We start from the raw sequence: 26,812 nt of genomic DNA on the forward strand, positions 1-26,812 counted from the left end.
GGCCCGTACAGGACTTGCAACATATGGTCGTGCATTATCCTGCTGAAATGTAGGGCTTCGCAGGGATCGACGTAGAGCCCCGGGTCGTAACACATCTGAAATGTAACGTCCACTGTTCAAAGCGCCGTCAATGCGAACAAGAGGTGACCGAGACGTGTAACCAATGGCACCCCATACCATCACGCCGGGTGATACGCCAGTATGGCAATTACGAATACACGCTTCAAATGTGCGTTCGCCGCGATGACGCCAAGCACGGATGCGACTATCATGATACTGTAAACAAACCTGGATTCATGAAAAAATGACGTTTTGCCATTCGTGCACCCAGGTTCGACGTTGAGTACACCATCGCAGGCACTCTTGTCTATGAAGCTGCGTCAAGGGTAACCGCAGCCACGGCCTCCCTGCTGATAGTCCATGCTGCTGCAAAAGTCGTCGAACTGTTGGTGCAGATGGTTGTGGTCTTGCAAACGTCCCCATCTGTTGACTCAGGGATCGAGACGTGGCTGCACGATCTGTTACAGCCACGCGGGTAAGATGCTTGTCATCTCGACTGCTAGTGATACGAGGCCGTTAGGACCGAGCACGGCGTTCCGTATTACCCTGCTGAACCCACCGATTCCTTATTCTGCTAACAGTCATTGGATCTCGACCAACGCGTGCAGCAATGTCGCGATACGATAAACCGCAATCGCGATAGGCTACAATCCGAAACGTGATAATACGCATTTCTCCTCATTACACGAGGCATCACTACAACGTTTCACCAGGCAACGCCGCTCAACTGTTATTTGTATATGAGAAATCGGTTGGAAACTTTCCTTATGTCAGCATGTTGTATGTGTCGCCACCGGCGCCAACCTTGTGTGAAAGCCCTGAAAAGCTAATCATTTGCAAATCACAGCATCTTCTTCCTGTCGGTTAAATTTCGCGTCTGTAGCACGTCACCTTCGTGGTGTAGCAATTTTAATGGCTAGTAGTGTATAAATGTTCGTTTGCCCTACTTGCACTTCTCTAGTGGAAAGTTCGAGAAATTTTCTGAAATAGGTTCTGTGAATACTTTGCAAGTATGTAAGTATAATTGCGTAGATGAACAGATTTTGGCTGTGCAGTGCAAATATTTAATTGCAAAGCCTAATTCACGCCGTAGAGCAGAGTTTCATCCGGGTTGCGTTACACTGAGCAGTGGTGTCGAGTGAAGCCGCTGGCTCGAGTTATCTCGATCACTGACGCCGCAGGGCAGTCGGAGTGTAGACGGGCGGAAGTTGGAGCAGCGCCGGCAGATAAGCGAGGCGCGCCCGTGGGTCACGAGCGCATCCCCTGTTGGCCTGGCCTCGGGTTTGTTCTGCGCCGCGCCCTGCCTTGTCGGACAGACCTGTTGTGTGTTCCCTAAGTTAGCGGCGGGCGCGTCTCCCACCGCAGACGTGCTCCGCCTTCTCGATGCCTGGATGCCCTTTGCTCGTAGCGCTCTGAAGATTTCGCGGGCCTCCAAACCTCCACACCTCCACGAAACGTTTGCTTTGTGACTCGGGATACGTCTAACTACGGCAGTTGCAAGAAACTCGTAGTATCTCCATTATTAGTACTGTGAATTTTGGTCTTGGGTACCTAAAAACGAGAGAAAAAAGTTCTGTGAGCCAACAAGCAGTACAATAGTTACAAAACACAAAATCGCTTAACACCGTTTCCACTTTTCCTTTTAGAGGCAGCAGCAGCCCCGCGTTCGCTCGACACTGGATTTTGTAATCTTTTTGAATTCATTTGGACGCGAGCTTTCCTATGACTTCAGTTTTTTACGAGTGTCACTCCAAAACAAATGCACACTATTTTTGTAAAAATACAGTTTTCATTCTGTATGTGTGAAAGTTTTACTGTGTGTAGATGCATCCTTCCCGCTTGTTTTAAAACTTAGTTCAACCTGTTCCCGAAAGTGGCGCCGTCACAGCATGTCTTCAAGATGGCTGCTACACTTGACGTTCGTCAGAAGCAACTTGTTGTCATAGAATTCCTGTGTTGTGAAAACGAGACAATGGGAAACATCTACAAGAGGTTGAAAAAGGTGTATGGAGATGATGCTGTCGATGGCAGTACAGTTACTTGGTGGACAAGCAGGTTACGAGATGAAAGCGGCCTCGCAGTGGCACGCCTCGTACTGCACACACCCCAGACAATGTGCAGAGAGTTAACGAACTGGTGACTGCTGCCAGACGCATCACAGTGAACCGGTTGTCACGCTACGTTGGGATAGTGGAAGGAAGCGTTTGCAGAATACTGAAAGTGTTGGCGTTAAAAAAGGTTTGTGCTATGTGGGTTCCCAGGATATTGTCAGTGGCTCACAAATGAACAAGAAAAACGGCATGGAGCGAACTTTCGGAACAGTACGAGATTGGAGGAGATGAATTTCTTTAAAGAATTGCGACAAGTGATAAAACATGGTTCCATCATTTTTCACCAGGGACAAAGAGGCAATCAGTGCAGTGGCATCATGCAAATTCACCCAAGAAAATAAAATTCAAAACCACACCTTCTGCTGGAAAAGTTATGGCTACGGTGTTTTTCGATTCCGAAGAACTCTTACTTGTGGACATCATGCCAAGTGGAACCACCAGAAATTCTGATGCATATGTGATGACACTGAAGGAACTTCAAGCTCGACTGAGTCGTCTTCGACCACATCGGCAAAAGCAGGATGTTTTGCTGTTGCACGACAATGCACGACCACATGTCAGTCAAAAAACCATGGAAGCGATCACAAAACTCGGATGGACAACACCGAAACACCCGCCTTACAGCCCTCCCCTGGCTCCACGTGACTATCATCTCTTTGGGAAACTGAAAGACTCTCTTTGTGGAACAAGGTTTGAAGATGATGACTCCCCTGTGCACGCTGCCAAACAGTGGCTCAAATGGTTGGTCCAGTATTTTACCGTGCTGGTATACAGGCGCTGGTTCCAAGATGGCGTACGGCAGTTGACAGGGATGGAAATTATGCGGAGAAATGAAAATATTGTTCATAAGGATGTATCTACACACTGTAAAACTTTCAAAGATGTAGAATAAAAGATGGATTTAAAAAAAAGAGGTGTGACTTTCGTTTGGAGAGACCCTGGTATATTTCCGAGGATATTTAAGTCATATGAGGCCCCATCCTTCATTATTTTCAGTTTAGTATTCAGTATTTCAGAAAATATTTGCATTGTCTCACTTTGTGTCCTAGTAATGCTCCGCAACTTCTTCACAATGATATCCGATTCAATGTCCCAGTTAACCGCGTTTCCACGCTACAGCACCTTATAACTTCCCACAAAGTTAATTCATAACGATTTCAAACATTCGCCAACATTTGTACCAGTACGATGATGTCACAGGCAAAACTAATACTGCACAACAGACGCTGCCATCATCTATTCGTTGTGGGATCAGTCACTGTAAGGCCACCCCCAGGGGTACGGTGACTGAATTAGTATTAACTTACGCTGTCACGGTGTATTCCACAAAAAAAAGAAATGTTCAGTAATTCCAACATATTCATTACAAAGCACGACATTGCTCCTAAGTTTAGTTTGCAAGCTTCTACTTGTCAGGACTGTCTAAGATGGTGAAAAATTACCTCTTTTCCCCCACACTCTTGCGATGTAGTCCATCTAGGTTGTGCTCAAACGTATCACAAATTAAGGACCAGTGCCGCTGTAATCGTCGATGTCTTGTCCAGTGCTGCCTAAGAATTTCACACTATATGCTGCCTACTGTGAGCTCTAAGAGGATAAGCAATACTCTCTCATGAATATTATCGCCGATAAATAAGAATGTAGTCAGAAAAAATGTATACTCAACTGATACTTTTTATCCTTTATCTGCTATGTGTAGGAGTTTGGACGGTAGTTGCATTGGTCTAGCAGTAGGGAGTGCTAGATGTACATGTGTCCACACTTGAATACCTGACCTGCTCCGCAGGCGACATTGCCACATGTACTAGGAGATACTACCCAGCCTAAAGACATACTGCTTGTTATTTCTGTAATAAAGTATAAAGTAATATAACGTTGTTCAACACATTTTTCTCATTCAGTAGTAGAAATATCTGTACTTATACTCGTAACACCCCGTATGTTATTAGTGATGCAATGTAGTATGCATTTCTTATCCTGTGGACGCCTCGATGAAGTCACTCCTCTGGAAATACTCCTATCAAGAAGCCCAAACATAAGCGAAGCTCTGCTGAAAGAAATACGTGCAAAGAGCAATATAGTGTTTTTGAATAAGGTAACGAGACCGTGGAATTTGTTGCGGTACATTGCTTTCTCAGTTTTAGTGACAGCGTGAATAAAGGAATTCGCCTAACAAATAGTAACTGTTTCAGCTTAAAACAATGGTGTACAAACGAAGCGGCAACGGTAATGGAGGGAGTCTCGTTTGAATAGCAGGTGACAGATAAGCCCGCCGGAGTGTTACACGGAAACTCCGGTGGTCGTATTAACGGCTAATCAGGCTCGCTTCAAGAAGCGGCTCTTAACGACCGTAAAAACTTGCCACACCATTAGTCTCGGCGAGAAGAACTTGGGCTCGAGGTCTGTACCAGAGGGAATTACGAGAAGGGTTAAACAGAACAATTTAGCTTCAACTTTTTGGGCTACTGTTGAGAAGTTCTGCAAAGCTCGCAGTTTGAGCTTACGAGCGCTTTGAAAGCCCGCAGTGGTCCGCGTTTTTTATAGGGGAACTTGGACGCTCTGCTCTCCTGTCTCCCCTCGGGCAGGTCCTTATTTGGAGACAGCTGCCGGCTTCTGCAGAACCAGGGACAAGGACTCCCTCCACAGTTTCTAGGGAATTAGTCTACAGAACGAAGTACACAGCGTGATGCGACTTTTCCGCGTATTCCCCTCAAATTATTCATAGTTTAATTTTGCTCAAGGGTGATATTAACTAAGTAAAAACCTCAACGGAAAATACTTATTTTTAACTGCTGAAATACTTATTTTTAACTGTTATATAGCAGTGATTTTCTTTTCCTCTTTCGCGTATACCACAGCTTTGACGGAAAACAAAAACGCTACACCAAGAAATAGTTAATGCACAGTAAAGAAATTAAACGTAAGTGCGAAAAAAGCCATTATAAATGTGAAATGCTGGTACATTAATAACCGGCATGCACGCATTGTGTTGTACAGTTGTCAGATGTTAGTTTGTAGGCTGGAGTACTATGTCTGTTGCAATTGATCGGTCAATACGAGGACGGTTAACACTCATTGTGGATGACACTGGATTTGTCGTCTGATGATGTTCCATATGTGCTCAATTGGAGACAGATCTGATGATCGAGCAGGTCAAGGCATACCTTGACAATTTGTAAAGAATGTTGGGTCACAAAAACGGCATGTTGGCGAGAGTTATCCTGGAATGCTGTTAATGAATGGCAGCACAACAGGTCGAATCACTAGACTGACGAACAAATTTGCAGTCAGGGTGCGTGGAATAGCCGGCCGCGGTGATCTAGCGGTTCAGGCGCTCAGTCTGGAACCGCGCGTCTGCTACGGTCGCAGGTTCGAATCCTGCTTCGGGCATGGATGTGTGTGATGTCCTTAGGTTAGTTAGGTTTAAGTAGTTCTAAGTTCTAGGGGACTGGTGACCACAGATGTTAAGTCCCATAGTGCTCAGAGCCGTTTGAACCATTTTTTTGCGTCGAATAACCACAAGAGTGCCCCTGTTGTCATACAAAATCACAAGCCAGACCATAACTCCAGGTGTTGGGCTAGTGTGTCTAACACCCAGACAGGTTGGTTGCAGGTGCCTTCTTACAACCAACAGACGGCCATCATTGGCACCGAGACGGACCCTTATTTCATGTCAAAACACAGAAAATCTCCGTCGTGCACTCCAACGAGCCCTCGCTTGACACCACTGCAGTCGCAAATGGCAGTGGTTTGGAATCAGTGAAATGCACAGAACAAGGAATGTGGCTCGAAGCTGTCCTTTACGTAAGCGATTTGTAACAGTTCGTTGTGTCATTGTGGTGCGAACTGCTGCTCACATTGCTGCTGCAAATGCTGTATTTCGCGCCGGAGTCATACGCCGCAAATTCTGGTCATAGCTCTCGGTAGTGCCACATGGCCGTCCGGAGCCTGGTCCTTTCGTACCGTACATTCCTGTGGCCACCATTTCCAGCAGTCACATACAGTACTATATTTCTGCAATATCGCAGAAGTAACATCCAGTTTCTCGTAACCCTATTACATGACCTCGTTGAAAGTCAGTGAGGTGTTGATAACGGCGCACTTTCCCTTTAAAGTATTCTTAACTAACGCAACTCACCAAGTTCCAATCTCAAAGGTAACTAAATATGCCAATGTTTTTAGCAGCTATAACTGAGGGAGCTCAAATTCCTGTTTGTTCTTGACCGTTAAAGAAGGTCTTTGAAGCATACCTAATTTGCATCCTCATGGTGACGCCACTAGCTCCACTCTTATGCTACTGGCGCGAAATTTTAATTGATATCATCTTTCAGATATAGAGACATATCTATCAACTTTAGTTTATGCCGCAAAACTCCTGTTTGATGTTGCAATCTTTTTCCTTCAATGTATCTTTAAATGAGAAAATATTTACTAACGAAAATTCCAGAGTCTGCCGAATACACCATCTTATAGGTCTGCCGTGTCACATGTACAACTTTACTAGGGCCAATTGTACGACTCTATTGTGTACAGAATCTCTCATCCTCATCTACATGTTGGGTTGAGATGTGGATCTAAACGTCTAATGAAACAGCTGGAATCCTAGGCGGACCAAATAAGTGTGCATGTTGTTACGTGGACAGTCTGTTGGAACTGCGTCAGAACCCTGTGTCCCGTACCGGATGTTCGGCAATCATCTTTACAGCTTTGGCCACGTATTTTCAGAAATGCGGTTTACGATATATTTCTCACACACATGTGAGCCATTTGGGAGTTTCACTGCGTGCATCTGTAGCAAACAGGATATCGAAGCGATATTCCACTCCCTCTAGCTCCTAGACTATCATGCCCTCATTAACGTGTGCAATTACTGCACTGATGCGAATTCGCATTTCCTGCAGATAACACACCGATATCCGGTAGACAGCACTCTTCATAAAACTCTAACGAGTTTCCGCTGGACCAGGTTGTCAGATTTGGTCTCAATCAAGGATTCCAGACACTGTGTCATCAGCTGGGGGAGGAGGGAGGTCATTTTCATCAATAATTAACCAACAAAAAAAGTAAATAAAAAATATTTATGTGTGTGTGTGTGTGTGTGTGTGTGTGTGTGTGTGTGTGTGTGTTTGTGTTTGTGAACTTTATACCACAAACCGCACGTTTCTACTTATCCCAAAGTTGTAAAGAACATTCAGGAACTCCCAATTTCACATGGGGTATGGAAACCTAGAAACGTCAGCCAGAACTCAGAGTAATCTTATGATTATTTACTCCCTGATCAACATCTGCAGCTCAGATTACTGAGGCAGACGCGGAGACTAAGATCTACACCTACAGCTACATTGTGATCCATGTCTACGGTGCAATGATGCGTGAAAACCGACAGCTTGATGGAAGGCGACACGAGAACTATACATTGCAAGAGCCGGTGAATAGTCTGTCGAATCGCCATGACCCCTAAAACTCTTCATCCTATGTGAATTCTATAATGGCTGTGAGGTCATTCTGTCGTATTGCACCGTAGTAAGTTTTTCCTTATAGTCTCTACGTGTAAAAGAGCTTAATTAAGCGTGTGACCGATTTTTACAGTTTGTTACCTTCGTCCAAGAATGTACTAAGTCCTGTTCACTATGTTGCTGTTCAAAGTTGGAGTTCGAAAAATGGATTGTGAATATCTTTTTGAAAGTCCATGAATATTTGCAGAAATTTCACATCTCCTTAAACTCAAAGCTGCTGTTCAGCGCCCACAAATCGAAAAGTTGTCTTAGTTCCTGAACAATTGCGAAAATTCCACAAGTCCTAGACTTTTCGGCTGAAACACTTCACTCACAATAACAGCGCACGACTTCACTCACGAACCTCTCTCAGGCAACTGCCCCTGGCTACGACGGACCACTTCCATTTGGCATCGACCTGTCGTTGCAAAAACCCACAAAACTGCAGGTACTCATATATTATTGTAAAAATCACATCTAACATTGCGTGCTGATTGTCTTGACATATTAAAAATGCTGGTTTGATTGTCTATTTATTAGCAAATTTAACATAATATATCGTGTTGTTTGGGCCTGAACGTCATAACGAATGACACTAGAAATTCATCAGCTTTACCTTGGCGATTCTAGTTATCTGTTGGGGTACTCGGTTTTTTAGTTATTCAGTGAAATAGTCAAAATTGGCATTATCTACTGTTACCTACTTTAGGCATAAGGATAATCAAATATCTAGAGATAGATGTTGTAGTCTATTATTAATACCAAATGGTTTAAAAGGCTCTGAGCACCATAGGACTTAACTTCTGAGGTCATCAGCCCCTAGAACTTAGAACTACTTAAACCTAACCTAAGGACATCACACACATCCCTGCCCGACGCAGTATTCGAACCTGCGACCGTAGCGGCCGCGCGGTTCCAGACTGTAACGCCTAGAACCGCTCAGCCACTACGGCCGGCTATTAATACCACCGCTAATCATAATACACTACTGGCCATTAAAATTGCTACACCAAGAAGAAATGCAGATGATAAACGGGTATTCATTGGACAAATATATTATACTAAAACTGACATGTGATTGCATTTACACGCAATTTGGGTGCATAGATTCTGAGAAATCAGTACCCAGAACAACCACCTCTGGCCGTAATAACGGCCTTGATACGCCTGGCCATTGAGTCAAACAGAGCTTGGATGGCGTGTACTGGTGCAGCTGCCCATGCAACTTCAACATGATACACAGTTCATCAAGAGTAGTGACTGGCGTATTGCGACGAGCCAGTTGCTCGGCCACCATTCACCAGACGTTTTCAATTGGTGAGAGATGTGGAGAATGTGCTGGCCAGGGCAGCAGTCGAACATTTTCTGTACCCAGAAAGGCCCGTGCAGGACCTGCAACATGTGGTCGCGTATTATACTGATGAAATGTAGGGTTTCGCAGGGATCGAATGAAGGGTACAGCCATGGGTCGTACCACATCCACTGTTCAAAGTGCCGTCAATGCGAACAAGAGGTGACCGAGACGTGTAACCACTGGCACCCATACCATCACGCCGGGTGATAAGCCAGTACGGCGATGACGAATACGCGCTTCCAATGTGCGTTCACCGTGATGTCGCCAAATACGGATGCGACCATCATGATGCTCTAAACAGAACCTGGATTCATCCGAAAAAATGACGTTTTGCCATTCGTGCTCCGAGGTTCGCCGTAGAGTACATCATCGCTGGTGCTCCTGTCTGTGATGCAATGCCAAGGTAACCGCAGCCATGGTCTCCGAGCCGATAGTCCATGCTGCTGCAAACGTCGTCGAACGGTTCGTGCGGATGGTTGTTGTCTTGCAAACGTCCCCTTCTGTTGACTCAGGGATCGAGACGTGGCTGCACGATCCGTTACAGCCAAGCGAATAAGGTGCCTGTCATCTCGACTGCTAGTGATACGAGGCCGCTGGGATCCAGCACGGCGTTCCGTATGACCCTCCTGAACTCACCACTTCCATATTCTGCTAACAGTCATTGGATCTCGACCAACGCGAGCAGCATTGTCGCGATACGATAAACCGCAATCGCGATAGGCTACAATCCGACCTTTATCAAAGTCGGAAACGTGATGGTACGCATTTCTCCTCCTTACACGAGGCATCACATCACCGTTTCACCAAGCAACGCCGGTAAATTGCTGTTTGTGTATGAGAAATCGGTTGGAAACTTTCCTCATGTCATCACGTTGTAGGTGTCACAACTAGCGCCAGCCTTGTGTGAATGCTCTGAAAAGCTAATCATTTGCATATCACAGCATCGTCTTCTAGTCGGTTAATTTTCGCGTCTGTAGCACGTGATCTTCGTGGTGTAGCAATTTTAATGGGCAGTAGTGTATGTTTACAATTTATCACGTACTAAAATGAGTTCTTTGATTCTGAGAATCAACCTTTCTCTTCGTAATGCAAACTGTACGAATTTAATATAAATTCTAAAGCTGTTTTCCAGTAACTGATTATTTTTGTTTTTATCACTTAAAGCGTTATCAATGCGAAAGTAATAGTTCCATTCTTATCTACTGGTCTGTCTTTTGCGTCCAGGAATTATTGCTGGAAGCATAAATCCTCCCACCATCTTGCCATGGTTTCAATGACAGCGGAAGCGTTTCGCCTTGTTTGAGGCTTATAACAGAATTTGTTTAGAAACTGCAGGTAACACATTATTACTATATAGCAAAAAATTACGTATGCAACTTCAGCGAAGGCATGCAGCTATGCCAAGGTAGAGCCACTGCCACCACCGTTTCAACAGCACCACCTACCAGCACCAGTTGCTGCAGCACCAAGTTTTAGTTACTCCAGACACAATAGACCGACATCATTTTCACCTGCCACAGCCGCAGGAGCCACGTCTGCAGTTACATCAATAGCACCAACTTCCTCTCATTAATCTGAACATAATCATTATAAGACCCCCTCCTGTAAAAAATCCCAGTGTGCTGCCGCTTAAAGCCTATTGCAATGCTCACTTTTGTGACAGTTTGACTAGTGTTACGTATTAAAGTCTTCAGTTCTTATGAAAGCACCGAAGAAAGCTCTTCGGAACAGAAATTTCCAAAATTGTGGGAGCATTTTGAAGAAGCAAAGTAAAAACCTTTTGTATCATTGGTAAGAAATTACATGTAAACTATGTTAATCAAATATGACATACAGTGGCTATTACAACTGATCTCATTAATATATCGACAAGCTCTATTGCAGAAGTGGTCGAGCGGTTCTAGGCGCTACAGTCTGGAACCGAGCGACCGCTAGGGTCGCAGGTTCGAATCCTCCCTCGGGCATGGATGTGTGTGATGTCCTTAGGTTAGTTAGGTTTAAGTAGTTCTAAGTTATAGGGGACTGATGACCTCAGCAGTTAAGTCCCATAGTGGTCAGAGCCATTTGAACCATTTTAACCCATTGTAGAGGGAGTTTGAACGGTGGTAGGTCACGGATGTAGGGACGTGGAACGTACTGGAGGTTTTCTGAACGTCAAGAGGAACTTGTAAAAAACGTTTATTTGATACTAGTAGCCGAAACAAGAACCAAACAGTGTTGTACAGTTATACTGTGTTCTATCGTATTACTAGTTCCTTAGCAAAAAGATTAATTACCGAAAATTTTTGTGTAGAGCGCCATTCAATAAAAACTACAGCTTCATAAAATAAGAACGTCATACTGATCTTTAAGCAACTACGCTTTAAACACACTGTTTTTGCAATAAGGTAGAAAGTTTATAAAGTTTTTCTTGTCGTTGGCAAACGTATACACCCATTTAAAATTCTTATCAAATACACACTCAGCATTTAACTTAAACCGAATAATTACAAACAATTTACTTCTTAAGCACTACCCACCTCTTTGACTGCTCTATTTCTCAAAACTTCAGAAGTTACTCTTTCTCTCTGATTTTACATGAATAACACAGTAAAACTGAACACATTTTACCAAATTACCAATCATCAGTTATTATAGGGCATGAGTCCTACTTCCTTGATCGCAGATTCCACCTGTCTTGCAATAGAACTGTAATACATCTACCTCGGCGGCGAATGCGAGCTGGTTCTCCTTATTCCGCCTCCGTTACACTATGTCGGCGATTTCTGCGCAAACACTGTCTCCGCATACCAGCACGCAAACATTTGGAGTTACACTCGTCTGGGGTGAGATGTTTCACGGGTGGCGGCAGTGGGGAGGGGAGAAGGGGCTCCACTCGGGGCCGGGCTGAACCGCACAATAGCCCTGGGTTCGGTGTGAGGCGGCGATGAGGTGGGTGGGCTGTTGTGGCCTGTTGCGGGGTTGTGAACTAAAGTCCTGCATGACCGAGTAAGCGAGCACAAAATACGGGATGGGGCGAGCACACCCTAAGTGGATAGGCTGTCCACACTAGTTCTAGTGACCGAGCATAGAAGCCGTGACCGAGTACGTAGCAGGTAACCTCAAACACATGACACGTGTCATTATCCGTGTGAGACTGCAGCCAGTACGGGCTCCTCATTTGTGGTGTGTCTCTCTCTCTATAATCATGCAGCGCGAGGAAGCCAGTGCAGTAGACGTAAGATTGAAACCAATGTTTACATATTGAAGAAACGGGAAGGTCTAAAAAGCCAAGTATGGAGTACATTTCCGATGGTTCTAAACGAAAACAGTGCATATGCTGGGTACATATCGTGCATAAACTGCTCCACATTGTTGTGTTTCCAGCCGGGAACCACTCATTTAAAGAAACACAGTTGCAAGAAACCTCACAAAGATACAGCTCCTTAAGAGATACCGGCAGTAATAAAAAATAATATCACAGCAAAGTGTGCTGCAATGTGTGATAAAGATACGACACCTTTTAATACTGTTTCCGGTGAAGGTTTCAGAGAACTAGGACAAGAATTAATACATGAAGGTGCGAATTATGGAGAAGTTAACGTATCAGATGTCATGCTACATCCCTCTATTATAAGCACGCTGATGCAATACGAAACAGCATAATGCCTTCTGTTATTGCGGAAGTTATTAATAAAACTTGTGCTGCGACAGTTGATATGTGGACTGATTCGCATAACCAGGTGCACTATTTGACGCTTACAACACATTACATTAACACAGATTGGTCTCTTGTGGACAATGTTTTATTTACAACAAAATTACCGGACGTTAAGAATACGACAGTAAATATTATGAAAGAAATGGACATTTCGCCGGACATGTTGCACAGTTTTGTTTTTGTCTCCGACCAGGTTGCCAATGTAATAAAGGCTTTGGAAAATCACTAAAGGATTCCTTGTGTTGCTCCTTATATAAACATAGCACTTAGCCATACTTTCGATGAAGATAAATTCTTGTTAAATCATGCCCCGAACATCGAATCAACAATAAATACTGCAGAATGCATTGTAAGGTACATTAAGAAAAGTGGCCTCTGCTCATCGTTGAAATCATCGTTGAAACAGGAGGTCTGTACACGCTGGAATATCTTGTACACTATGCTGGAATTCTTACACACTAAGTATAACGAAGCAGCTGCTTTGCTGACGGTGCGTACAGATTGAAAAATTGCGCATTTTCTGAGACCATTTAAAGAGGCCATAAATGAATTAGAAAGCGAAAAAGAACCAACAATCCAGTTATTTCTTCTTTGATTTCACAAACTGAAACAAATTTGCAGTGTCAATGACACTGACTTTCAGGTGAGTAATTAGTGCAGTTAAAAGCACTGTTTCATTACGATATGCGATAGATACTAACAGATATGTATTTTTCAACAGGAGGTACAAATGATTAAAAATCGTGGCTTGACTTTCGTCAAGACAGAGAACAACAGAGATGAATACATTTTGTGTGTGTGTGTGTGTGTGTGTGTGTGAGAGAGAGAGAGAGAGAGAGAGAGAGAGAGAGAGAGAGAGAGAGAGAGAGCGAGAGAGAGAGAGAGAGAGAGAGAGAGAGAGAGAGAGACGAGTTGAATTTGTACAGTACAGTGCAGCGAGCCGGGGCGAGGCGAGGTGAGACGTCAGGGGTGACCGGTCATGCTCGGTTATCCGCGTGTCCGGAATCCGGACAACAGACATGGGGCGAGTAAGTGACCGAGCCGAGTCGTGTGGGGCCGGACACAAGCGGCTGGGTCCCCCAGTCAACAGGCGAGCTGTGACCGGTCGAACACTGAGCGTTGCAGCACTCTATTGTGAACCACAGAGGGCTACGGCGGGGTGATGTCTCTCTGTCGTTTCTAGGTCCCCGGTTTACTGCGCAATACAATACACGCACTTTAACTACGTCCGCGAACACAATCGCATAGCAAAAGCGTCCCTTCACTGGTTGTTAATCTGCCGATTCCCCAGATTCACACATCGTCTGTCTTAGCACGTATTTGAACATCAGCTGCACGTTTCTCTGTACTCGCTGATGCCTTGCTAATCCACGTGTGACGACACAGGATACGCGGGCAGCAACTAACGGATACAACTCCCGTCCCCACGCTGTCCGCCTCGCCTCCAGGTGCTGCGCCCACGGTTCTCCCCACTACGTGTGTCAGTGACCGGCCATACCGTACTGTTCGGCACTGTACGGCTTCTTACGGTAACCACAGTTACCCGCAGACAGCCACGCCACGCTCGTGCTAACCGCTCGGTTCGCTACTCCACTCTCCAACTCAGCTCCTTCTACCACACTCTGATCGATTATACATACGGTGTTTCAAAATTCATGTCTCACGCGTCTAGACATTTTAGTGGGGACTCAGTAGAACAAGTTTTGCGTCGGAATCCATGTCCGGAAACGCTCCAGAGCGTCAAAGTTATAGGCGCCGATGCCTGTAAATGTATGTTTATTCAGGATAATGCCGTAATAATGTTACGAACTTTCTATGAAGATGGAGAAGAATATATGTATCAATTTTAGCTGAGGGTCCATGTACCGGAAACCGTTCTGATACGTCTCACAGTGAAATACATGTGATGACATTGTTGTTAATGACAGTCTAGGGTAGGCAGCTTTCAGAGGTGGTGATATGGATCAAAACAACAAAAAATGTCTGTTAAATATGGGCTCGGAAACGCATATCTTAAGACCTATACGCGGTTGTTAAGTAAAGGAGATGTGTTTCGCAACAGTGAAGATGATCGAGTGCTCGAAGATCCTTGGGTATGCATTTTAGAGCCCAAGTTTATTGGACACATTACCTTATTTTGCTCTGTGCCATCACCCCTTAAAGATGCCTACCTGCAAGCTTTAGAAACAATAGTACCATTACATGTACTCCACTGTCAGAGGTATCAGAGCGATTTTCCCTTATAATTTTCGACTCGTTAGTTTCTGGTACAGCGAGCCTCAGCTAAAATTTGTACATTTATTCTTCTCCGTCATCCTAAAGTTTGTAACATCAGTAGGAGTGCCTATAACTTTAACGCCATGTGGTGCCGTTGTATGGCGTTCCCCGACATGAGTTCCTACGTAAAATTCGATTTATTAAGTCCCCTCAGCAACCTCTAGAGGAGCGTAACATGAAACGTGGAACATCCTGAAGATCAGTAGCTTATCTCTTTGAAAAACAGCCGAAAAACTACGGGTCGACTCCGATCTAATAGGGTAGATCCTTCAACACAGCTTGAAGTTGTTACGAAGTGTATCAACTAAAATATTGTGAGATTACTGAAAATTATTGCAACTGAACATAAGAAAAAAGTTTTTGATGCTTTTATTATGAAGGTGCTATATCTCGGGGCATATTAAAACAGCTACAGAAATTATTAAAAGTATGGTACCTGCTACGAGATCTGACTGTTGTAATCAGTATCAAACCCTGCACAAGTCGCATGCGGACTGACAGTCCGCACAAATGTATTTTTTCCTTTCCTTCTAATTTCTTTCGGCCTAAGAATCAGAAGACCCGAATATCTCCCTGCAAGCTGCAATACTACATTACTATCCTGTTTTTTTTTTTTTTTTTTTTTTTTTTTTTTTTTTTTTTTTTTTAAGGTTCAAATGTGTGTGAAATCTTATGCGACTTCATTGCTAAGGTCATCAGTCCCTAAGCTTACACACTAGTTAACCTAAATTATCCTAAGGACAAACACACACAAATACTCATTCCCGATTGAGGACTCGAACCTCCGCAGGGACCAGCAGCACAGTCCATCACTGCAGCGCCTCAGACCGCTCGGCTAATCCCGTGCGGAGCTATTCTGTTTCATTAGGACAAGAGCACCGGCGGCACACCGATCAACAGCTGCAGACTGACGGTCCCATGCGAACAACGGCGTTATGTATAATTTGCATTGTTGCCTTTAGGAGATATGGTAATAGAGAAGCCATTATATCCGTATCATAGTTGTTTCCCAACGTATTTCTTATTATTCCAATGTTACTTTCTATTAGTTACATTGTTTTGTTAGGTACGGCTTAGTTAACTGTTTTTTTTTTTTTTTTTTTTTTTTTTTTTTTTTTTTTTTTTGCGGAATGATTTTGCCACTTGAATTCACGAAGTCAAGTAAGCGTCCACTGCGTTCAAATATGTTTCTTTTAAAAAATCTCGTATTCTTGTATTATGTATTGTATTTCTAGGAAAAGCAAAAGTGATGACAGTCGCGATGAAGAGATAGGCAAATCAGAGAAGACAGTTTCGTACACTCGACGGAAGCAGGTGAAGTCATGTGTGACGCGTTGTGTGCGTTCTACTACTGCGCAAGACACACTCGTAGCCTATGGTCGTATTTTATTAATTACTAAACGCTGGAGATAATCAATTATTCAGTAATTCATGCTGCTAACATGCCAGACAGCGGCAGATCAAGAGATTTCCTACATTTTCTGTTTAATCCATTTGTTTCAAAACATATGAAAGTTCGAGCTGCCGTTAAAATTTAAACGTAGCACATCATGTGTTCCCAATTACTTTGATGATTTTTTTACTTGTACATCTATACTGATGTCATGTATATAGACTAAATCGGCGTCTGAAAATTTGAATTAGCGCCGGGAATCGAAATTTTCTCTCGCCGCTTCATATATATATGTAGAATTTCGGGAAGATGTGGTTCATATGTAAAGGAGACCGCTTATAAAACACTAATACGACCTTTTCTTGAGTACTGCTCGAGCGTTTGGGATCTCTATTAGATGGGATTGAGGGAGGACACAGAAGCAATTCAGAGGCGGGCTGCTAGATTTGTTACTGGTAGGTTTGATCATCACGCGAGTGTACGGAAATGCTTCAGGAACTCGGATGGGAGTCTCTGGAGGTAAGGAGACGTTCTTTTCGTGAATCGCTACCGAGGAAATTTAGAGAACCAGCATTTGAGGCTGACTGCAGTACAATTTTACTGACACCAACTTATATTTCGCGGAAACACCACAAAGGTAAGAGATATTAGGGCTCGTACAGAGGCATATGTTCAGTCATTTTTCCCTCGTTCTGTTTGGGAGATGAACAGGGAGAGAAGAAGCTAGTTGTGGTACGAGGTACCCTCCGCCACGCACCGTATGGTGGATTGCGGAGTATGTATGTAGATGTAGACCAGTAAAATCTCTGAAACTGTGTCTTTTAATTTGTATGTTGATATCCATGTTGAATGACAGTCTGCAGCGACTACTGATGACACGAAACATGATGTGACTACTGCAGGATCAATGAATATGTGACATCGCACGCTGCATAAGCTGGCGATGCAGGCCGCTATATTAATTTTTAAGGCGTAATCTCTGGCAAGTGCGGGAGAATAATTTCTCGCTGTCGCACCAAATGTCGCAATGGCCAAATTAAATTTTCCGCAGTAAGCCTGGTGGACGCAGGGAGCGAGGTACGCGGTTATTCGGAGTCTTTAGGCGCCGCTTTCACCCGTAATTAGACGGAGCGGCGCGGCCCGTGGGCCGCTTTGCGTGCAGGTGACAGCTTTCTCATCAGCGCGCGTCGTTTATCATGCGGCGGGACACGGCGTGCAGATTAGGACAGGCGCGCGTCGCGGCCCCAAACAGCCAGCCGGGCAGCCAGCGCCGGGTTTAAAATGAGGGCCGGACAAAACGCCGCGCAAAGTGCGAGCCATTCAGCGGCCGACGGCGGCGACGACGCCGGCGCCGGCGCCGGGCGCTAACGAGGCGCCGAGCGCAGCGACGGCTGCTGGGCTCCTCTGCCCACCTGGCGCCCGCAGCCACACCCGTACACCATGTGTCCACGAGGGGTCCGCCGGCATACACCGACGGAAAAAAAAAATCACAGCACCAAGAAGGAGTTGCACGACATAAGCGAAAGTCTGTAGGCGTGTTTCTACATCTGAAATATGATGTCTATTCAAATTTCGCGCTGGTAGCGCCACATGAGGACGCAAAAAACAATGCGAAATGGTTGTGAGCGCTAGTTACCTTTGAGATTGAACGTGACGAGTTGCTATTAGTCAAGAATGCTTTTAAGGTGACAATGACGTCATTATGGACACCTCACTGATTTTGTACGAGGTCTTGTACCAGGCCTATGAGATGATGGATGTACCTTCTGCGATATTACAGAAAGACGTGACAGGAATGTAGGCACTGTGCGATCGGACTCCGGGCGGCAACGTGGCATAACCGTGGGGGAAGACCATCGTGTTCGGCGGAGGCGTGGGGCATTGTACTGAATCTGCAGCAGCAATCTGAGCAGCAGCTGCTGCCAAAGTGACATAAAGAACTGTCGCAAATCGGTTAATTCAAGGACAGGGCCGGTTGGTATTTTCTGCGACCTCTCTATGGCTTTTGACTGTATGAATTACGAGTATAGTTCTGGATAAATTGATGTTTTATGGGACTAATGGTATAGCCAACCAATGGATGATGTCGTATCTAACAAAAAGAACGCAGAGAGTTGTACTTAGTAATTCAAGCAATGTAGTCTAGGGACTTAATTCTGACAGGGGGAAAATCACTTATGGATTTGCCCAAGGTTCAATCGTAGGTTCAAAAGGCTCTGAGCACTATGGGACTTAACATCTATGGTCATCAGTCCCCTAGAACTACTTAAACGTAACTAACCTAAGGACAGCACACAACACCCAGCCATCACGAGGCAGAGAAAATCCCTGACCCCGCCGGGAATCGAACCCGGGAACCCGGGAGTGGGAAGGGAGAACGCTACTGCACGGCCACGAGATGCGGGCAATCGTAGGTCCACTGCTGTTCATCACGTAAGTAAACGATCTTTCGTCTAATATACGACAAGTAGAATGAGTTCTTTTTGCAATTTACGCTAGTATTGTAATTAATGCAATCATACAAACAGAAACAGAAGAAATGCTAAAAATAATCTAAAAAATGTTCAAATGTGTGTGAAATCTTATGTGACTTAACTGCTGAGGTCATCAGTCCCGAAGCTTACACACTGCTTAACCTAAATTATCCTAAGGACAAACACACACCCATTCCCGAGGGAGGACTCGAACCTCCGCCGGGATCAGCCCCACAGACCATGACTCCAGCGCCCAAGACCGCTCGGCTAATCCCGCGCGGCTATTCTTAAAAGTATCATTGATTGGTTTTCTGTGAATTGTCTCCCACTCAATTTGAAAAAGATACCACATATTCAGTTCTGCGCATCTACAGTTACTACACCAATGTTAAGGGTAACACATGGTGAGGAAATATTAAGGTGGAAACTTCAAAATTCTGTGGTATACATATTAATCAAAATTTAAATCGGAAAAAACACATTCTGGAACTCCTAAGACAACGTAGTTCAGCCGCGTTTGCGCTTAGAACCATTGCAAATCTTGGGGAGAAACAAATCAGTAACCTGACGTATTTTACATATTTTCAATCAGTAGTATCAACTAATGTTCTGGGATGACTCATCTTCCAGAAATAAAGTCTTCATTGCACAAAAACGTGTTGAAAGAATAAGATGTGGTGCTCACCCGCGATCATTTTGTAGACATCTGTTTAAGGAGTTAGGCATACTACTACTTCATAGTACATCTATTCCCTCATGACGTTTGTTATGAATAATCCACTACACTTGAAAAGGAACAATAAGGGGATAATTACCGCACCAGAAGGAATAAGACATTCATTACTCCACATTAAGGTTGTTTTTAGCACAAAAAGGTGTGCACAATCCTGCAACAAAAATTTTTGACCGCTTGCCCACTGTTACAAAATGTCTGACAGACAGCAAAGTGCCCGCATCTCGTGGTCGTGCGGTAGCGTTCTCGCTTCCCACGCCCGGGTTCGATTCCCGGCGGGGTCAGGGATTTTCTCTGCCTCGTGATGGCTGGGTGTTGTGTGATGTCCTTAGGTTAGTTAGGTTTAAGTAGTTCTAAGTTCTAGGGGACTGATGACCATAGATGTTAAGTCCCATAGTGCTCAGAGCCATTTTTTTGACAGCAAAGTAAAATTTGATAACAAACTGAGAAAGCTGGTTCTTGACAATTCTTTCTATTCCTTAGAAGAATTTCCATTACTATATTACGGCAATATATAGAAGAAGGTGGGTAGAAATTGTTCCTACATCTTTATTTTTGTTTCTTTATGTAAAATAAGGCCTTAGAAATGGTCACAATGTAACCGAATGTACAAGTTAATTTGCAATATGCATTTGAAATGACTCGCTCCACATCATTTCGATCTATCGTGGAAAATGATCCATGGAACGTGTAAGTAACTGACTAACTAAGAGATACGTTGGAAGCAGTTACGTTGCGACCAGGTCTGGTTCATAGCCGATTGATCAACAGACGACGTTGAGCTCTACTCCGCAAACAGCGAAAAGTCAGAATCGGCGTAAACCAGCGACAGTTCTCGTTAGAGGTGTGAAGTTCCACGTCAGCCGAGAAGAAGTCTACCGAAATCATTGTCCCTACAACAGCACTAATCATTAGATGGCTTATCTAGCTAAGTGTATAGGGACGTGAAGGTGGTGCCGATGATGCTCCGAAACTGGTAGCTAAGAAAATTACTAAATAAAATTGCGGCTGTTGGTATATATTTTCTTCAAGTCAAGTAACTAGAGCAAGTCCACTTGTAAAAGCAAGATTATTATAATTACATTGTTGATCGCACATTATTAGGTTCCTCAAGAAAACACACAAAATGCCTGTGTCTTTAGTCTTTACTGTCATTTACTTCCTCCAAGTGAGTGGGCTGACAGCAAAGTGTACCTGTTCTTCAACCATGCAGTTTTAAAATTGCAATGTTTTTAAAAACAAACTTTAAAACACGGACTTTACACATGTGGTAATATTATGACAGATGATCGTGATGTGATGTTGACGTTGTCAAAAGTTTGTTGTCATTGATATGCTGGACGGTGATACTGACACTTCTGTAGGTCGGCTCGAGTACAACGTTTAGAGGTAATGTTTTCCATAAGCAGTGTTCCAGAGCTTTCAAAAATATTCGAAGAAGGTGATGTTGGTCATGTTGAAAGCACCGAAGCTGTCAAGAACTACCAGTTTCTTTTCTTACAGGTTTCTATAACGTACGTTAGTTCCAAGACACAGAAGCAACGCTATGCGTTAGCAGTGACGACTTTGGAAAATAATATTTTGTGACGAGTTGCTTAACATAAAGATAAACACGCTGAAGATCCAAAGAAAATGGTACACCTGTCTAATATCGTGTAGGGCCTCTACGAGTGCGTAGAAATGCTCAAATACGACGTGGCATGGAATCGACTAATGTCCGAAGTAGTGCTAGACGGAAGTGACAGTATGAATTCTGCAGGGCCGTCCATATGAGAGTACTAGGGAGTGGATATCTCTTCTGAACAGCACGTTGCAAGACGTCCGAGATATGCCCAATAATGTTCATATCTGGGGAGTGTGGTAGCCAGCGGAAGTGTTTAAACTCAGAAGAGTGCTCTTGGAAGAATTTTGGACGTGTGGGGTGTTCGCATTGTCCTACTGGAATCGCCCAAGTCCGTCGGAATGTACAATAGACATGATCCAGGTGATCATGCAGATTGCTTACGTACGTGTCGCTTGTCAGAATCGTATCTAGACAATCAGGGGTCCCATATCACTCAAACTGCACACACCCCACACCATTACAGAGCCTCCATCAGCTTGAACAGTCCCCTGCTGAGAAGCAGGGTCCATGGATTCATGAGGTTGTCTCCATACCCGTACACGCCCCTTCGTTAGATACATTTCGAAACAAGACTCGTCGGACGATGTAACATGTTCCCAGTCATGAACAATCCACTGTCGGTGTTACCGAGCCCAGGTAAGGCGTAAAGCTTTGTGTCGTGCAGTCATCAAGGGTACACGAGTGGGCCTTCCGCTCCGAAAGCAAATATTGGTGATGTTTTGTTGAATGGTTCGCACACTGACACTTGTTGATGGCCCAGCACTGAAAACTGCATAAATTTGCGGAAGGGTTGCACTTGTCTCATGTTGAACGATTTTCTTCAGTCCGCATTGATTCAGTTCTTGCAAGGTCTTTTTCCGGCCGCAGCGATGTCGGATGTTTGATGTTTTACTGGATTCCTGATAATTACGGTACACTTGCGAAATGGTTGTATGGGAAAATCCCCACTTCATCGCTACCTCGGTGATGCTGTGTCCCATTGCTCGTGAGCCGTCTATAACTGCACGTTTAAACTCACTTAAAACTTGACAACCTGCCATTGTAGCAGCAGGAACCGATCCACCAACTGCGCCAGACACTTGTCTTATATAGGCGTTGCCGACCGCAGCGCCGTATTCTGCTTACCTCTGTGTTTGAATATTCAGGCCTAGACCAGTTTGGGGTGGCGGAGCGGTTCTAGGCGCTACAGTCTGGAACCGCGTGACCACTACGGTCGCAGGTTCGAATCCTGCTTCGGGCACGGATGTGTGTGATGTCCTTAGGTTAGTTAGGTTTAATTAGTTCTAAGTTCTAGGGGACTGATGGCGTGAGAAGTTATGTCACATAGTGCTCAGAGCCATTTGAACCTATACCATTTTGAAACTTCCTGGCAGATTAAAACTGTGTGCCCGACCGAGACTCGAACTCGGGACCTTTGCCTTTCGCGGGCAAGTGCTCTACTTGCCCGCGAAAGGCAAAGGTCCCGAGTTCGAGTCTCGGTCGGGCACACAGTTTTAATCTGCCAGGAAGTTTCATATCAGCGCACACTCCGCTGCAGAGTGAAAATCTCATTCTGGAAACATCCCCCAGGCTGTGGCTAAGCCATGTCTCCGCAATATCCTTTCTTTCAGGAGTGCTAGTTCTGCAAGTTTCGCAGAAGAGCTTCTGTAAAGTTTGGAAGGTAGGAGACGGATACTGGCAGAAGTAAAGCTGTGAGTACCGCACGTGAGTCGTGCTTCGGTAGCTCAGTCGGTAGAGCACTTGCCCGTGAAAGGCAAAGGTCCCGAGTTCGAGTCTCGGTCTGGCACACAGTTTTAATCTGCCAGGAAGTTTCATATCAGCGCACACTCCACTGCAGAGTGAAAATCTCATTCTATACCATTTTCTTTAGACGTTCAGTGTTATTCCAAATAATTTTGTCCACTATTAAAGCATTTGTAATGAAACACAGGAATTAATGAATCGATGTCTTCGCTTGCAATTAACCACAAGAATTAATGACGCCCAGGACAAAATATTTACCTATGAATGATTACAAATATTATTACCAAAAATATTTTTAAAGAGATTTGGCCTTACACTCTTTGATTAGACGATCGTATTCCTCATTGCGACTTTTTAATCATATGAATGTTAAGGTGATGGTTTCTCTGTCTGACAATGATCATTTATATTACGAGAACCATTGACAATACTGAAAAATTCTACACAAAATCAAAAGGCCTTCAGGGATTTAGGCAGATATACTATGGGGCGGCGAGTACGTTACTTCACTGGTTTAAAGTTTTGATGCAGTCTTTAATCACGTGAGCCTGGCAACTAATCTGGTGGTCAGCCAGAAAGCGAAGGGAAACATACTGACCTTAGTTTCCAGTCTGCACGGCCACATTCCGGTCCAGCCCACTGAAAGAAAACTGTCTATTTCCCATTTCTCTGCGGGATCAGGACTGTGAATTCAGTAAAAGTTTAAAATACAATCAAGATTTAATTTAATTAAAGTTTCTCACAAATAACACTTAAAATTGCGTTATGTTCAGTTGAAAACAAGTCTTTCTAATCTAACAGCACCTTTAGGAGTTCAGAGGTGACCTCTACGGTAACTTCCTACCAGATTGTTTTTTCGCCCTGACTAACATCACTCAATTAAAAGTGGAAATAAATTCACAACTTGCCACGCGGAATTGAATTTCACATGGACGGGACACTAACAGTTATTTTACCGAATTCTAAACGATCCAGGACGGTATACAGTCCTCGCTAGTTCACTATCCGTTTTCACTGCCAAATAGGCGCTTGTCACAGCTCGGCTCTGACGTCATTCGAGGCAGAGCGCGGCCAGACGTTTAACTGGCGTGGATCTCACAGTGTCTGAGAGCGAAGTGAACCTTCCTACTGCTTCAGGGGCTGTATTTATAAGGTGCCGGTGCGGACTGCCGAGGAAACATCTGTTGTCTCTTTCTATTTGCATACGGCGGCAGTCTACAAACGACCGCTCTCTCGGGCACATAATCTTTAATAATATAATTACGAATTACTTCAGAAACTTCTTAATTTTTGCTAGTATGGGGATAAGCAGTTTAAAAGCACGTAGAAAGTTTCAGCTCGCTAGAATGAAAACTTAGCTTAACAGAATTTATTTAGTGGAATTAACGGTAGATTGTTACCTCTGAACCATACATTTGCTAAGACTTACATCAGTTGGTATTTATGTTACAAGTCTTAATCTTGGTGTAACTCTATTATTTGATATATTTGATCATCTGCTTTAACCAAAATCCTCTATCATTAAAGTTTCAAGTATATAATCTACAACACTTAGGTACATTTTAGTTACAAAATTAGTTTTTATTTAATTACTCAAAAACTATAAGAGGTAGTTTAATGTGGTGTCTCTGTTATTATTTTTCGGGTGTACTGAAGCATAAAAGAAATTTTCAAGTTTCTAAGTCCATTATTTACCGCCTCTGATTTTTCCGAAAAACGTGGATTCTGGCGTTAATTTTTGTTTTATGGTTTTGGAAACCAGCATCACTGGTTTATAACTTCTAACTGCACATTCTGGAAAAATTCTGGATTCCTAGCGTCATTATTTAGCGCCTCTGATTTCTCTCGTAAAACGGCATTTTTCCGTAAACTATTAAGTTTAGAACATCAAGACCTGTTATTTGGAACATTATTACACTAAACTATAATTTTACAAAGTCTTAAACATAAATTTTGATTTTTAATTTCATACTCAATTGTGGTGCAACACTTGTGCGCTACATGCAGACGCGTTAAGGTGACCTGGCGCTACTAGCAGTGAACTGGGGTGAGTCCCGGCGCACTCGCTCGCCTCTATACACGATACAGCGCTTGGTTTGCTTCAATACATCTGATATAGGAAGTTACTGAGCCTCTTAGAAGAATTCACTTACAAATTATACAACGAAAAGAAAAAATGAATAATGTCCATTTTGTTCGATTAAAAATTTTATACAAAAAAATGAAAGGGCAACATTCTTCTAAACATCAGTATCTGGATTCATATAATTTTGACAACTGTAATCTACAGCCTTGTGAAACAGACCTGAAATAGATTACTGAAAACAGAATATGCCTCGAAAATGTGGAAGAACGCTCATATGGAAAGTCTAACCCAACAGGTTTAGGATGGTATCACAACGATGGACGTTACGATTTCTCGTGATTCTGCTGGAGCCAACTACCAGAAACGAGCGACGTTATGTAAGACGAAGGGTGAAGCTGAAATGAATTTTTCTGTAGGAATTTTATACGGTAATGGGTGATTTCGACTAATTATATTTGAAACTGAAGAAATTGGCAGTGATTTGGAGACTGATTTTGAAGATGACGATAATGCTGTTGAGTATGACAGAGATTAAATTGTTTCACATTTTTTCTCTTTAGTAAACTGTTTTATTCGAACTTTATTCCATTACCTTTTTGTGCAAGTTATTTAAAAAATCCGCCAGTACGATCATATCCAGTAAATTATTTTTTAATCATATCAGAATTTGATGGTTGCAGCTTATTCAATGGCTTCCTACACAGACTTTCACACGCCTAAACTTGTGATGATTTTTAAGTATCAAGACGTTGATTACTAAGGTGCTAGGCTAAACTTGTCTGATACCAATTTTTTCTGCGTCTGGGCAACTTATTTAATTATATCCGGCAGTTTTCCGACGCAATGCTTTGTTACCGATCGGTAAAATTTCGTAACTTTTTCATAGCAGTCCCGAAATGAATGGTGCACAAATTTTCTGCTGAAAAAGAAAAAGGTTTTTGCGTATTAATTGATCCAAATCTGTTCGTAAAACAGGTGTGGAGACATTTGATTATGATTTTGATTTTTTATTTCATTGGTTGTTTTTCCAAATGGTTCCCTAGATTTCCACTGCGCTATTGGCGTGAGAAAAACGAGTTTTTGGTGTCTTAAATTTGTCATTTATCTACACTCCAAGAGTCAGATACACTGCTATGATACGGTAAAATGTATTGAAAATGCGCTCAGATTATAAGTGACGCTAGAAATTTCTGTAATTATATTTTTTGGCTTAGGGTAATCGAATCAATCGATTTTATGTGTTTTTTCCGTACTACTGTTTTAAGTTCTCTTGTACTGATAGAAAAATAAAGTGATTCATCTGAACGGTTGTTTTATGTAATTTTTTATGAATGTTTTTAGTCTTGATGACATGCTGATGGAGAAAAGTAGAAGTGGGATTTCGGCAGGCAGCTCAGGTTCGAGGTTGAGAATGGAATTCATCCTTTTTTATTCCGATGGTTAGGGTAAGAAAACATGTCTGTCTACGTTTGTAGTGGGGGTTGGCTTCAGTACATCTGAAAGCACTGTGCATGGTTAAGGGTTGGGAGAGGCCGAAGGGAAGGTGAGGGGTCTGCCATCGAAGCAGTATATCTAGGTACAGGGGGAGGCGGGGAGGAGGGGGGGATCTGGGGGAAGAGGCAGACAAAACTGCATCTGAAAATATTGACAGGACTGACGTGGAAATAGCCATTGTTAATGAACAAGAGAAATGCCTATCACAAAAAATGCTGGGAAAAGTTAATTCTGATAGTTTTTATAGTTCCAGGGGCTGCCTGTTTTA

This window comes from Schistocerca gregaria, chromosome 7, assembly GCF_023897955.1.
Source record: "Schistocerca gregaria isolate iqSchGreg1 chromosome 7, iqSchGreg1.2, whole genome shotgun sequence".
Classification (NCBI taxonomy): Eukaryota; Metazoa; Arthropoda; class Insecta; order Orthoptera; family Acrididae; genus Schistocerca; species Schistocerca gregaria.